At 36.9% G+C, this 12857-nt stretch overlaps 1 protein-coding gene across 3 annotated transcripts in view; it reads right to left on the bottom strand.

Moving 5' to 3' along the window:
- RTN3 (reticulon 3) overlaps positions 1-12857 on the bottom strand; it is a 66470-nt gene that overhangs the window by 52486 nt on the left and 1127 nt on the right. The gene's annotated exons all lie outside the window — the stretch shown is intronic.

Here is a 12857-nt window from a genome sequence, read left to right as displayed (position 1 = left end):
CTGATGAAACCTAATTCCAATATATAATCAGATTTATAAGTAAAAGAATAAATCTGTGCCTATATGTAGTTATAAGACTGTTCATCACAAACATTAAGGAAATTTAATAAAAGTTACTAGGGACTGCTTAAATAGGTTTTAGTATATCCATACAATGGGATATTATTCATTAAAAATTGTACTGTTGATGAGAATTTATTCATACTAAATGATGCTGATAATACAATGAATAAAAAAGAACATTACAAAAGTAATTTAAATAATGTGACCCCATTTCAGTAAAAAATACAAATTCATTTAAGAAGAAAAATGGATAATGATATTTACTCTCTGAGTAGAGGGATTATGAGTTTTTTTTCCTTGCTTCTTTGAGTTTTTGAATATGAGGAACATGTATTATTTCTAGAGATTGTTACAAAATGAAAGGCTATGCTACCCATTAGTTTTTAATTTTCCTTATATTTTTGTGTACTAAATTTTCTATTATGAACATACATTTTTCTTATAATTCCTGACACATACCTGTGCTTCCCACCTACATGAAATGGATTAGTTACCTTAGAGGGAGAAAAAGGACACCTAAAACAGGATCTCTCACAGGTCTCTCAATGAAACCGTTCAGTGAACAATCCTACTAGTCTTTACACCACTGGATTTTCAATCTTCATAATAATTTAAGCTGCAACAAACTGTCAAAACTACATCAAACAAACAAAAACTTCTCTTTGAAAACAGAGCTTCATTCCACTTAGAGAGTCCCAAGTGTCTATGACAGACACTGAATTAAGTATTTATATACATATTAAATCAAATCCTTACAAAAACTGAAGCTTATAAATGTCACAATCAAGAGTTAAACCTGAACGTTTTTTGAAAGCCAATGCTTCTTCTCTGTCTACCAGCCAGATCACTTGTCTCTTTTGCTGGTCTGTAATGTATGTGCTACTTATCTGAAAATTTACTAATCAAGTTTATGTATACATATTTTTGTGGTGGTTATACTTATGACATTCAGTTTATTAATTTAATTACATATGAACTCAGAATCAAATTATACAAAGTAATACACTTAACATTTAGAAATACTGCTTTGTTTCCATTAACATTTTATGAATTAATTTAACTTTTCCCGTATATTTTCTGCATTCATGTGCATCTTTATCATGATAGGGTACTTTTTGAATAAATGATTTTGAGTAAATAATTTTAAGTAATGAGAAAAGTTGAGCAATAGACTTTTCCAGAGCTCCGATCCTCTCATCTATATATGTATTTTCAAGCCCTAGGATTATTATTTATTGAATCTTATTTCTCATGGGTTAGTTATATAAAGTAAGGATTTAGTGTCACTGGTTCAAAATTTTTATAGATTATACTTCATTTAAAGTTACTTTAGGGACTTTCCTGGCAGTCCAGTGGTTAAGACTCTGTGCTTCCACTGAAGGGGGTTAAGATCACTGGTTAGGGAACTGGGCTCCCACACACCATGAGATGTGGCCAAAATAAAGTAACAATAATGATAAGGTTATTTAAAAACTTGGTTATGTTCCTTGTGCTGTATGACATATCCTTGTAGCTTATTTATTTTATTCACAGTAGTTTGTGCCTCTTCATCTACTCCTGTATTTTGCCCCACCTCTTTCCCTTTCCTGACTGGTAACCACTAGCTTGTTCTGAGTCTGTTTTGTTCTATTCATTTTTGTTAGATTCCACATACAAGTGATAACATACAGTATTTGTCTTTGTCTATTTCTTCTTTTGTTCTCTTCCCTTGTGATTTGATGACTCTCTTTAGTGTTATGTTTGGATTCCTTTTGCTCTCTTTCCTTTTTTTGGGCTGCACCTCACGGCTTGCAGGATCTTAGTTCTCCAACTAGAGTCTGAACCCAGGCCCTCAGCAGTGAAAGCCCAGAGTCCTAACTGTTGGACTGCCAGGGAATTCTCTTTCTCTTTTGGGTGTGTATCTATTACAGATTTTTGGTTTGTGGTTACCACGAGGTTTCTATATATGTGATTATTCTAGGTTGCTGATCTCTCAATTTCAAACAAATCTTAACAACCCTGCATTTATACTCCCCTCCTCTCTCAAGTTTATGTTTTAAAACTCCATTGAACGAAGCCGATAAGATCCTGTCCCCATACCTCTTAACCTTTTCCTCCAGCAGCACACTGAGTAGGTAAGCAGTGGAAAAATGGGGAGGAAAAATAGGAAAAAGGCACACTAGTGGAGGTTTCCAAATTCTTATCAAGCCTGTGTTAGATGGATTGCTGGGGGGGAGAGAAAGACAGAAAAAGCTTTGGATTGGATGTGAGAGTCCACTTTTGATTTAGATTGGGGGAAAATACACTAATAAACCTGACTGTTTGAATTTTCTAAACTGCAGTAAAAAACGGTTTCCATGAATTACGTATTTTGGTGGTATCCATTCCTTCAACACCAGCAGAATATAGACTACACTGTTAGAGAAATAAGTTATTCTGGGAACAACTTTGTAGAATGACTTCTATAACACCAAAGCTTTTTCCTTTATGATAGTTTCTACAGATTATTAAAACTTCTTCTAATACATAAAGAAAAATGAAGTGTGTGAAATTTATCTAAAATTAGTATAATGAAAATGAGAAATTAATCAGTTCTTTCAAACATCTTTTCTTATTCTAATTTTAAAACAAATTATTTTTTGACTTCTCTGGTCGTGAAGTGGTAAGAATCCACCTGCCAATGCAGGGGACATAGGTTCAATACCTGGTTCGGGAAGATTCCACATACTGCGGAACAACTGTCCCTATGCTACAACTACACAGATGGCGCCTGTGCTCATCAACAAGAGGAGCCACAACAATGAGAAACTGATACACCACAACGAAGAGCAGCCCTCGCCTACCTCAACCAGAGAAAGCCCTGGTGCAGAAATGAAGACCCGGCACAGCCAAAAATAAATAAGTTTTATCATTTAGCTACCCTTTTTGCTTTATAGCTGAGACCCACCCCCCCCACACACAAAAGGCATTCCTTCCACTCTTTCTCATGACCACAGTTCTTTTCTTTTTTTAAAATTTTTCATTGAAGGATAATTGCTTTACAGAATTTTGTTGTTTTCTTTCATACATCAGTATCAACCAACCATGGTTGTACATATGTCCCCTCCCTCTTGAACCCCCCTTCCATCTCCATCCCCATCCCACCCCTCCAGGTTGACACAGAGCCCCTGAGTTCCGAGACATATAGCAAATTCCCATTGACTATCTATTTTACATATGGTAATGTAAGTTTCCATGTTACTCTCTCCATGCATTGTAGTTTTGATTTGCATTTCTCTAATAATGAGTGGTGTTGAGCATCTTTTCATGTGTTTGTTAGCCGTCTGTACATCTTTGGAGAAATGTCTGTTTAGGTCTTTTCTCCACTTTTTGATTGGGTTGTTTCTTTTTCTGGTATTGAGTTGTATGAACTGCTTGTGTATTTTGGGAATTAGTCCTTTGTCAGTTGTTTCATTTGCTATTATTTTCTCCCATTCTAAGGTTTGTCTTTTCACCTTGTTTACAGTTTCCTTTGCTGTGTAAAAGCTTTTAAATTTAATCAGGTCCCACCTGTTCACTTTTGTGTTTATTTCTATTACTCTAGGAGGTGGGTCCTGGAGGATCTTGCTTTGATTTATGTCATGGAGTGTTCTGCCTATGTTTTCCTCTAAGAGTTTTATAGTTTCTGGTCTTACATTTAGGTTTTCAATCCATTTTGAGCTTACCTTTGTGTATAGTGTTAGAAACTGTTGATGTAGCTGTTCAGTTTTCCCAGTACCACTAATTGAAGAGGCTATCTTTGCCCCATTGTATATTCTTGCCTCCTTTGTCAAAAATAAGGTACCTACAGGTGCATGGGTTTATGTTTGGGCTTTCTATCTTTTGTTCCATTGGTCTGTATTTGTTTTTGTGCCAGTACCATACTGTCTTGATAACTGTAGCTTTGTAGTACAATCTGAAGTCAGGAAGGTTGATTCCTCCAGCTCCATTCTTCTTTCTCAAGACTTTTTTTGGCTATTTGGGGTCTTTTGTGTTTCCATATGAATTGTGAAATTTTTTGTTCTAGTTTTGGGGAAAATGCCTTTGGTGATTTGATAGGGATAACAGTGAATCTGTAGATTGCATCTGGCAGTACAGTCATTTTCACAATACTGATTCCTCCTAGCCAGGAACATGGAATATCTCTCCATCTGTTTATGTCATCTTTGATGTTTTTCATCAGTGTCTTATAATTTTCTGTATACAGGTCCTTTGTCTCCTTAGGTAGGTTTATTCCTATTTTATCCTTTTTGTTGCAATGGTGAATGGGATTGATTCCTTAATTTCTCTGATTTTTCACTATCAGTATATAGGAATGTAAGTGATTTCTGTGTATTCATTTTGCATCCTGCAACTTTGCTAAATTCACTGATTAGCTCTAGTAATTTTCTGATAGTATCTTAAGGGTTTTCTATGTACAGTGCAAATAGTGAGAGCTTTATTTCTTCTTTTCCAATCTGGATTCCTTTTATTTCTTTTTCTTCTCTGACTGCTGTAGCTAGGACTTCCAAAACTATGTTGAATAACAGTGGTGAGTGGACACCCTTGTCTTGTTCCTGATCTTAGGGGGAATCCTTTCAGCTTTCACCACTGAGAATAACGTTTGCTGTGGGCTTACCATATATGGCTTTTACTACGTTGAGTAAGGTTCCTCCTGTGCCCATTTTTTGGAAGAGTTTTAATCATAAATGTGTGCTAAATTTTGTCAAAGGCTTTTTCTGCATCTATTGAGAGTATCATATGGTTTTTATCTTTCAATTTGTTAATATGGTGTATCACACTGACTGATTTGCATATATTGAAGAATCCCTGCATCCCTGGAATAAACCCAACTTGATCATGGTGTATGAGCTTTTTAATGTGTTGTTGAATTCTGTCTGCTAGAATTTTGTTGAGGATTTTGCATCTATATTCATCAGTGATATTGGCCTGTGGTTTTATTTTTGTGTGTCATCTTTGTCTGTTTTTTCATGACCACAGTTCTTGATGGCAACCCAGGATCTCAGTAAAAACTGCTAAACTGAGCCAGTTACTGTCCTCTCCCCCATCAGAGGTCTAGGAGGCAGACTGATTTTCTCCCCAAACTTTATGCCATTTTTTCCTTTTTCAAAACCTTTTTGTGCTCACTAGACCTCCACTGCATTACTCGTACCTACTTGCCTCTCCCAAAACAATTTCTATTTCATGATTAAAGCTTTCTCTTATTAAAAAATCATTTTAGAAAATTTCATATTTACAGAAAAGACTGTTGCTTTTATTCAGCACTGTTTCTGCTGCTGTTAACATGTTATATTAGTATGGTGGTATTGATAAACGTCACAATTAATGAACTAATATTGATACATTGATACACTGATACATTGATAACTAAAGCCCATACTTCCCTGAGATTTCAATAACTTTTCCCTAATGCCCCCTCCCTGTTTCAAGATCCCATCTAGGAAACCACATCACATTTTGTCGTCATGTCTCTTTAGCTGCCTTTGGACTATGGCAATTTCTCAGGCTTTCTTTACTTCGATGATCTTGACAATTTTGAGGACTGCTCAAGTATATTTCACAGAATGTCCCACAATTTGGGCTCATCTGATGTTCTTCTCATTGTTAGGCTGGAGTTATGCATTTCAGGGAGGATTACCACTGAGGGGTAACCCTTCACTGAGGTGAAGGGCTGCCTTGTCATACCATATCAAGGTACGTACTATTAATATGACTTATCAGTGATGATGTTAACCTTGATCCCCTGGCTGAGGTAGAGTTTGCCAAGTTTCTCCATGGTAGTACTTTTCCCCACCCTTCTATACTGTACCCTTTAGAAGCAAGTTACTAAGCATTTCCCCCACTTAAGGCATGGGGGAGAATCTACATAAACTGGCAGGCTAATTTTTAATAATTTTAATTTACTAGAGCTAACATAACTACTGTAAAAACAGACCAATTAACAATGTTTTGGCCCTCTGGAATCAATAAACCAAATAAGACCTAATATCCATTCAACTTATTTGCTATTGGAAACAAATTCCAATCGGACTGGAAGCACCTTATGGCTAAGGATCATCTTACATGTCCATCTTACATCTTTCATAAGGCACAGAATATGATGGTCAGCATACAGTAGAAGACACAGGATATGGAGGCTTGAACATTATAGAGCCTTAGCAAGAGTTTAAATTGTTATTTCAGAAACAGACTTTGAGTCTGGACATTTAGCCCTACTAATGTAGTAGTTATGCATTTCACTCTAGAAGTCAAGATGCTCACTCTGTTACAACACTAAAGAGCTGGAAAGCTTTCTGTGTACATATATAGAGTAAATGCATATGCAATCTAAGAGGAAAAATAAGCAGAACTCTTCTTGCAAAAGAAACAAAATTAGAAAGTCTGACAAACAAAACAAAGCATAAAAATAGTAAATCAGTTACAAATGTTTTAATAACCCAACTTCTAAGTAGTGCTATATTTACTGTTAGGAATATTTTACTCTTCTGCAAATAATGTTTAAAACATATTAAATCAAAATCTCAGATTCTGTTAGAAGATGGAAATCAGACTTATTTTAACACATTTTAAAATTCTGCCACATCATACTAGGTTACTATTGAGTACTTAATAGAAGTGAATCTCTCATACACCAAAATGTGGCATTCAAGTGGTTATAATTTTCTGGATTTAAAGCCATTAGTGGAAAATTAACTAGAGTCCAGAAGTAGTAAAAGAACATAATCTTAAACATACAGTATATTTGGATATGGTATTATGCACTTATATGAAAAGTCTCTCCTCAGCACCAAAATGAATGTATCAATTTCCATATGCAGAAGGTTCTGCAAAGTTTACAATCTGATTTTCAAAAACAATATTTTCTTAACCTGAGGTTTATGAGTAGATTTTATAGTAGTTCATGAATCTGTGAAAGTTGATGCAATACTTCATTTATATGCATTATTTTCCTGGGAGTACAGGTTCTCCATTTACTCATCCATTCCATAAAGTCTTTGCTCTCATTAAAAAAATACGAAGGCCTGCTTTGTGCCAGGTTCTGACAGGCATTAGAGATAGAGCAGTAAATAAAACAGCAAAAATCTCCACTCTGATGAAACTTCTATTTTGTGGCAGACAATATACAAAATAAATAAGTCAAATACTGTAAGACAGATTATGACAAGTGATAAGAAAAATAAAGCAGGAAAAGCCTACAGGGTGTTTTTCTCTTATGCAATTTTGATAAGGTAGCCAGGCAAAGATCTAAGGGAGGTGAGAAAGTGAAGAGCTGTAGGAATGTATGAGGGAAGAGCATTCTAGGCACAGTGAGCAGCAAACAAGACACTGAGAGAGGTATTCCTGGTGTGAAAAATAACAAGATCAGTGTGGCTAAAGCTAGGTGAGCAAGGGGCAGGCTGGGGCCAGATACTACAGGGCTTCATAAGCTTTCTAAGGACTTCAGCATTTAATCTGAGTGTGATCAGAAGTGACTAGAGCATATGCCAATGAGTGAAATGATCTGACTTACATTTTTCAGACTCATACCAGCTGCTGTGTGGAGAATAGACTGAAGAGAGCCAAGAGAGAAAGTCTGGAGATCAGTTAGGAGGCAATTGCAGTAATTCAGGAGAGCTATGACAATAGCCTGGACCAGGGTAGCAGTGATGGAGCTTGGGAAAACTGGTAGTCAGTCACTGTAGAATCAATAAGATTTGCTGATTGCTGAGTAAAGGAAAGAGAGGAATCAAGGGCATTTAAAATGAGGAAGAGAGACTTCTCTGGCAGTCCAGTCCTTAAGACTCCATGCTTCCAATGCAGGGAGCATGGGTTCAATCCCTGGTCAGGGAGCCAAGATTCCACACTCCTCACAGTGAGGTTAAAAAATAAATAAATAAAATGAGAAAGAGAAGTAACCACTGGATTTAGTAACATGGAAAATAACTGGTGTATTTGATGAGAGAAGTTTCTGTAGAAAAGTGGAGCAAAAAGCCACCTGGCTTAGAAACCACGGGACTAGAAGTGAAGGTTTCTAAGTTAACTGAACTTGGTTAACCAATAACTGAATTTAAGAGGGTGACAGAACTATTTTTTACCACATGTTGTTTCAAATTTGAAGGAGAGGCAGTGTATGTATTTGAAAGAACTGAGTTGGATCCTTAATCCCTGTTTCATCCTACCTTTAACTTCATAGCCACAATGTTTGATGTATGCTTAAATATTTGTTGAATTAAGTTAATGTACTGGCACAAATTAAACCATAAAGCAATACACAAGTGTAAGACATAAATCAAGTATTTCTGCCTTTTATGTAAAATGAAGACAATGCCCACTGTTGAAATGCTTTCAGGTGGCTCCATATTAGTTTTGCTAAAAATGTTTTTCAGAATACCTTTCAATATATCCTCAAGGGCAAACTGCCAGTGAGGAAGAAGTCAGAGAGCTCCTGCCTCCAAAACCATGCCCCCACCCCCAGGTTATGATGATGTGCTTATGAGGAAAACTGAACCAACAGACTGGAAAAAACAGATTAGAATATTTCTTTGAAATTTAAAGAGACCATCACAAGAGGAAGCTAACTGCTAACAATTACCCACCCTATCACAAAATGTAAAACAGAAACACAACTGAAGTATTTAAAGGGATTTTCTGCAGGAGTTCCCCAGTGGTCCACTGGTTAAGATTCAGTGCTTTCACTGCCATGGCATGGGTTCAGTCCCTGGGCTGAGGAACTAAGATTCCCTCAAGTGGTGGACAGCAACCAAAAAAAGAAAAGTAAGAAATAAGGGGATTTTCTCTGAAATTGCAGTATTACACAGTAACATGTTCTACTCTAGTAACAGATGTTACTAGTCACAGATATGTAGTAAAACACTGCAATGATGCAATCATAAGCAATACTGATAACAGCTAAATTTACTTAATATACATGCGAGCATGCTAAGTCGCTTCAGTTGTTTGACTCTTTGCAACCCCGCAGACCGTAGCCTGCCAGGCTCCTCTGTCCACGGGATTCTCCAGGCAAGAATACTGGAGTAGGTTGCCGTTCTCTTCTCCAGCGGATCTTCCCAACCCAGGGATAGAACCAGCACCTCTTAAGTGCCCTGCATTGGCAGGCAGGTTCTTTACCACTAGTGCCACCTGGGGACTTCCCTGTGGCTTAGACAGTAAAGAATCCATTGCGTGCAACGTGGGAGACCTAGGTTCAATCTCTGGGTTGGGAAGATCCCCTGGAGGAGGGCATGGCAACCCACTCCGGCATTCTTGCTGAGGATCCCATGGATGGAGGAGCCTGGCAGGCTACGGTCCATGGGGTTGCAAAGAGTCCGAACTGAACCGACACTATTGAGTGAACAAGCACACACAGCACAGCGCCACCTGCGAAGCCCATTAGTATACACTCTTTTTCAAAAACACCTATAACATACCCAACGATCCAAAATAATTCTAGAAGAGCTGTTACAAATAAATGGGATAAAACTTCAGTCGGTCTCCTGTGCAACTCCTGAATGACTTAAATCATATGAACATAGTATCAACTTGGTAATTTTCATCTAAAAAGTTATATTACAAAATTCATATTTATTTCGTAAGTCTGTACAATTAAGGAGGCAGCTATAAATTCATCATTAACAATAAAGTTGGACACAGACTATAAGGTATGTACATACAACAAATACACATAGTTAATCATTTATTTGGAGCTTTTATAATTCTGCTCAGAATTACAAAAACGGTAGTTCTAGGTTTATGGCTAGTCTAAAGAGAAGTGCCCTTCTACAGAACAATGTCTTGGCTCACACAAAACTGGAAACCTTAATGTTCCTTCTGCCCTTCAATGACACGTCACCAATTCCTTCACTACCAAGCTTCATTTACAGATGCTTATAAACTGCACAGGATTAAACAGGTGACTACTGTATCAGTAAGGATACATAATTTCCTCATCACAGAAAACAGTGGGACACGAATGAGGGACTGGACAACACCACCATCACAGAATACAATAAAAGCGATAATATTAGTTTCATTTTGTTTACAGACCATCTCTAAAATAATAAAAATAAAAGCACCGATGCTCTTACCAGCTACTACATAAACAACTCCTTAGAGATTTCAATTTAAGGAAGGTGTAAGTGTTAAATATATGTGGACTGGTTTGTTTGATCAGAGTGGTTAAATTATTTGTGAATCTGACTCTAAAAGAAAATAGCATTAAAAGATATCTTCTATTACCAGGGAATAAAAACCATTCAAATCAACAAGCATTTGTGAACCATACTACATGACCGTTCTTGCCCTTTCCTGTCCTCTTGCTTCCATTGACAGGAGTTTTATAATGTATCATAACTATACTTATGGTCAGCATGCTGCAGAAAATATCTTAGCATACTGATGCCAAGCGACCTATGAAACATCCTGGCTGCACCCCCAACTTCTTTAACAGGTCAGCTGAGTGAAAGGAGTGGCAGCTCTTATAAATACAAGGGGTCAAAAGCTGAAAAAACCAATTCACTTTTATAAAGAAGAACAAAGTATAAGAGCATCCTTTACTGTCAGGAAGATTCATGATTTCTCACTTCTTATTCAATTGTTCTTTGTATCTATATATTTTAAACCTACAAATAGATGTATCAAATACTAGGTATTGTTATTCAATAAAAGGAGTTAAGGGCAGCAAATTTGTCTAGGTCACATTCCTGAGACTTAGCATGTGCACAAGGTCATATGGTCAATAAGCACAGACAGGACTGAAACATAGGTATCTCTGGGACTCAAGTCTGTGTGTTTATCACCATATTACACACTCACTGCTAATCTGATGTGTACAATACAGACTGCAGTGCTGAACAGGTAGGTAGTCAGAGTTTTTTTTTTACTTAAGAGTTAAGACTGAAAATACATATTACATAATCATGTGATTGACTGATATGTTAGAACAAAGTGTAAAAATGAAGCCATAAAAAGTACATGGAACAACTCAGTTTCACGAGTGAGGAAAGAAGTAATTAAAACAAAAACTTGTGTGTGTGTGTTTTTTTAGTTGTCCAAGCTGTTTTTTGCTTTGAGCTAACTTTCATGAAGAGATACAAGAAATGTAGCTTTATTTTGGCACCATGATTTTCAGAGCAATAATAAAGAACAGTCTCTAGCAAGTTAAAGAATTTCAAAGGCTATAGACAGTAAACTATTAAACCACTTTTTAAGTTCAGGCAATAGACAGGTATCTATACTTGATATCTAATAAGGCAACCCTCATCCTAAAAAGAATACTAATTATTTACGTATCTTTCACCTCAACCTCAAATTTCTGCCTTTGAAATCTTTGTTGTTCTTCAAAGGCAGAAATCTGGGAAGGCAATCCTGGCTCCTGACCTCTATACGTCACTGCCAGCTGCCCTAACACTGAATGCACTGGATGGGGGGAGCGCTATCACTGATCACTTTTAATTAGAAACTAAATCTTAAAATTTGTTACTAAACAGGTAGGTCAAGACACAATTTGTTTCCTGCAGGCATCAAGTGACCACCTACTCTTCTTTTTTTTTTAAACTCTTATTTTTTGAAAGTTTCTAAAACCAAGAGAAGCTTGGTGAACGAAAATGAAGCTAAAGGTTGACATTAACACTTACAGATTTTAAAACAATCAAGGTAAATTTTTAAAGAATCCATTTTATGAGTCAAATTTTGTAATAACAAACTTCATCTTATTTTCATGGTGCAAAAGCCTAAGACATTTCCTCTGAGAGATGGAGAAAACATGTAGCAAGGAGGAAGAGCTTTGGCAATGAAATTCTGACTATGCACTACAGTGTCTTAAGCTAAACTTTTCAAGTAGTGACCTGACAAATGAGGATCTTGCACTGAACTCACTAAAACTGTATTAATGATTTTTATACAATATTAATACATATTTGCAGTGGATCAGAGTTCAAGGTGGCGAAAGTATCTATTTTTCAAGTGTATCAAAAATTTAAAATCAAGAAAATCAAAGGTATGCACAAAAGGGCCAACAACGTAAGAGTAACCAATAACAAGTGATTAAAGCCAAAACATCAAGTTGCTAAGTATATAAGGAAGCTGCTGTTCATCTGGACCTTTGCCCAGAACACAGAAATTTGGAGGAGAAATGGTAGTGGTTTAAAGGGGACAGGGGTTCTAAATTTGCTGCCTCATTCCTTTATCTGGACAGCTCATCTTGGCCTTGCAGAAGCTTCCTCTGATAACTGTTTCTACTGAAATGTCCATAACCACACTGGAAAATCCGAACGGGTACCAAAGCATTTACGTGGAAATCCACTGTTTGAAAAACACCTAGAGACTATATTGAAAGCTAAGATAAATTTTGTTCTTTAGAGAATCAATGCAAGATTCTCGCAAAGGAGACAATGAAGCATTTTAAAACGTCTCAAAATTCTTTAAGGTAGCTAAATAAAGAGCAAAATTATCTGTACTCCCCCGAGCTTATGGTCCTTCGACAAAAAGCTTTTCTTCTTCTTCAAAGACTGAGTTCCTTTAAGAACCACCACCACCTGCTCATGGTGCTTTTTTTTCCCCCCTCAAGACGGCATCTGCACTGCAGATCTCTGCTCAAGGGGAGCTTGCCAGCCAGCTCCCACCAGCAGGCAGAAGCGTATACAATGGAAACTAAAAGCGGCCTGCAGCTTCCGTCCTAGTCTTTCATAGAGATGCGAGGAGAAGGGGGTTCCATCAGCCCCTGCTTTGTCTGAATTTTCTCCCCCTCCCCCCTTTCTGCGGGAAACACCCCCTTTTGTTATACGTCGATCAATAATAGCCGACAAAAAGCATGGAATTAA

The sequence above is a fragment of the Bos javanicus genome, chromosome 29, assembly GCF_032452875.1.
Source record: "Bos javanicus breed banteng chromosome 29, ARS-OSU_banteng_1.0, whole genome shotgun sequence".
Taxonomy (NCBI): Eukaryota; Metazoa; Chordata; class Mammalia; order Artiodactyla; family Bovidae; genus Bos; species Bos javanicus.
This window is presented reverse-complemented; position numbering and strand designations above follow the sequence as displayed.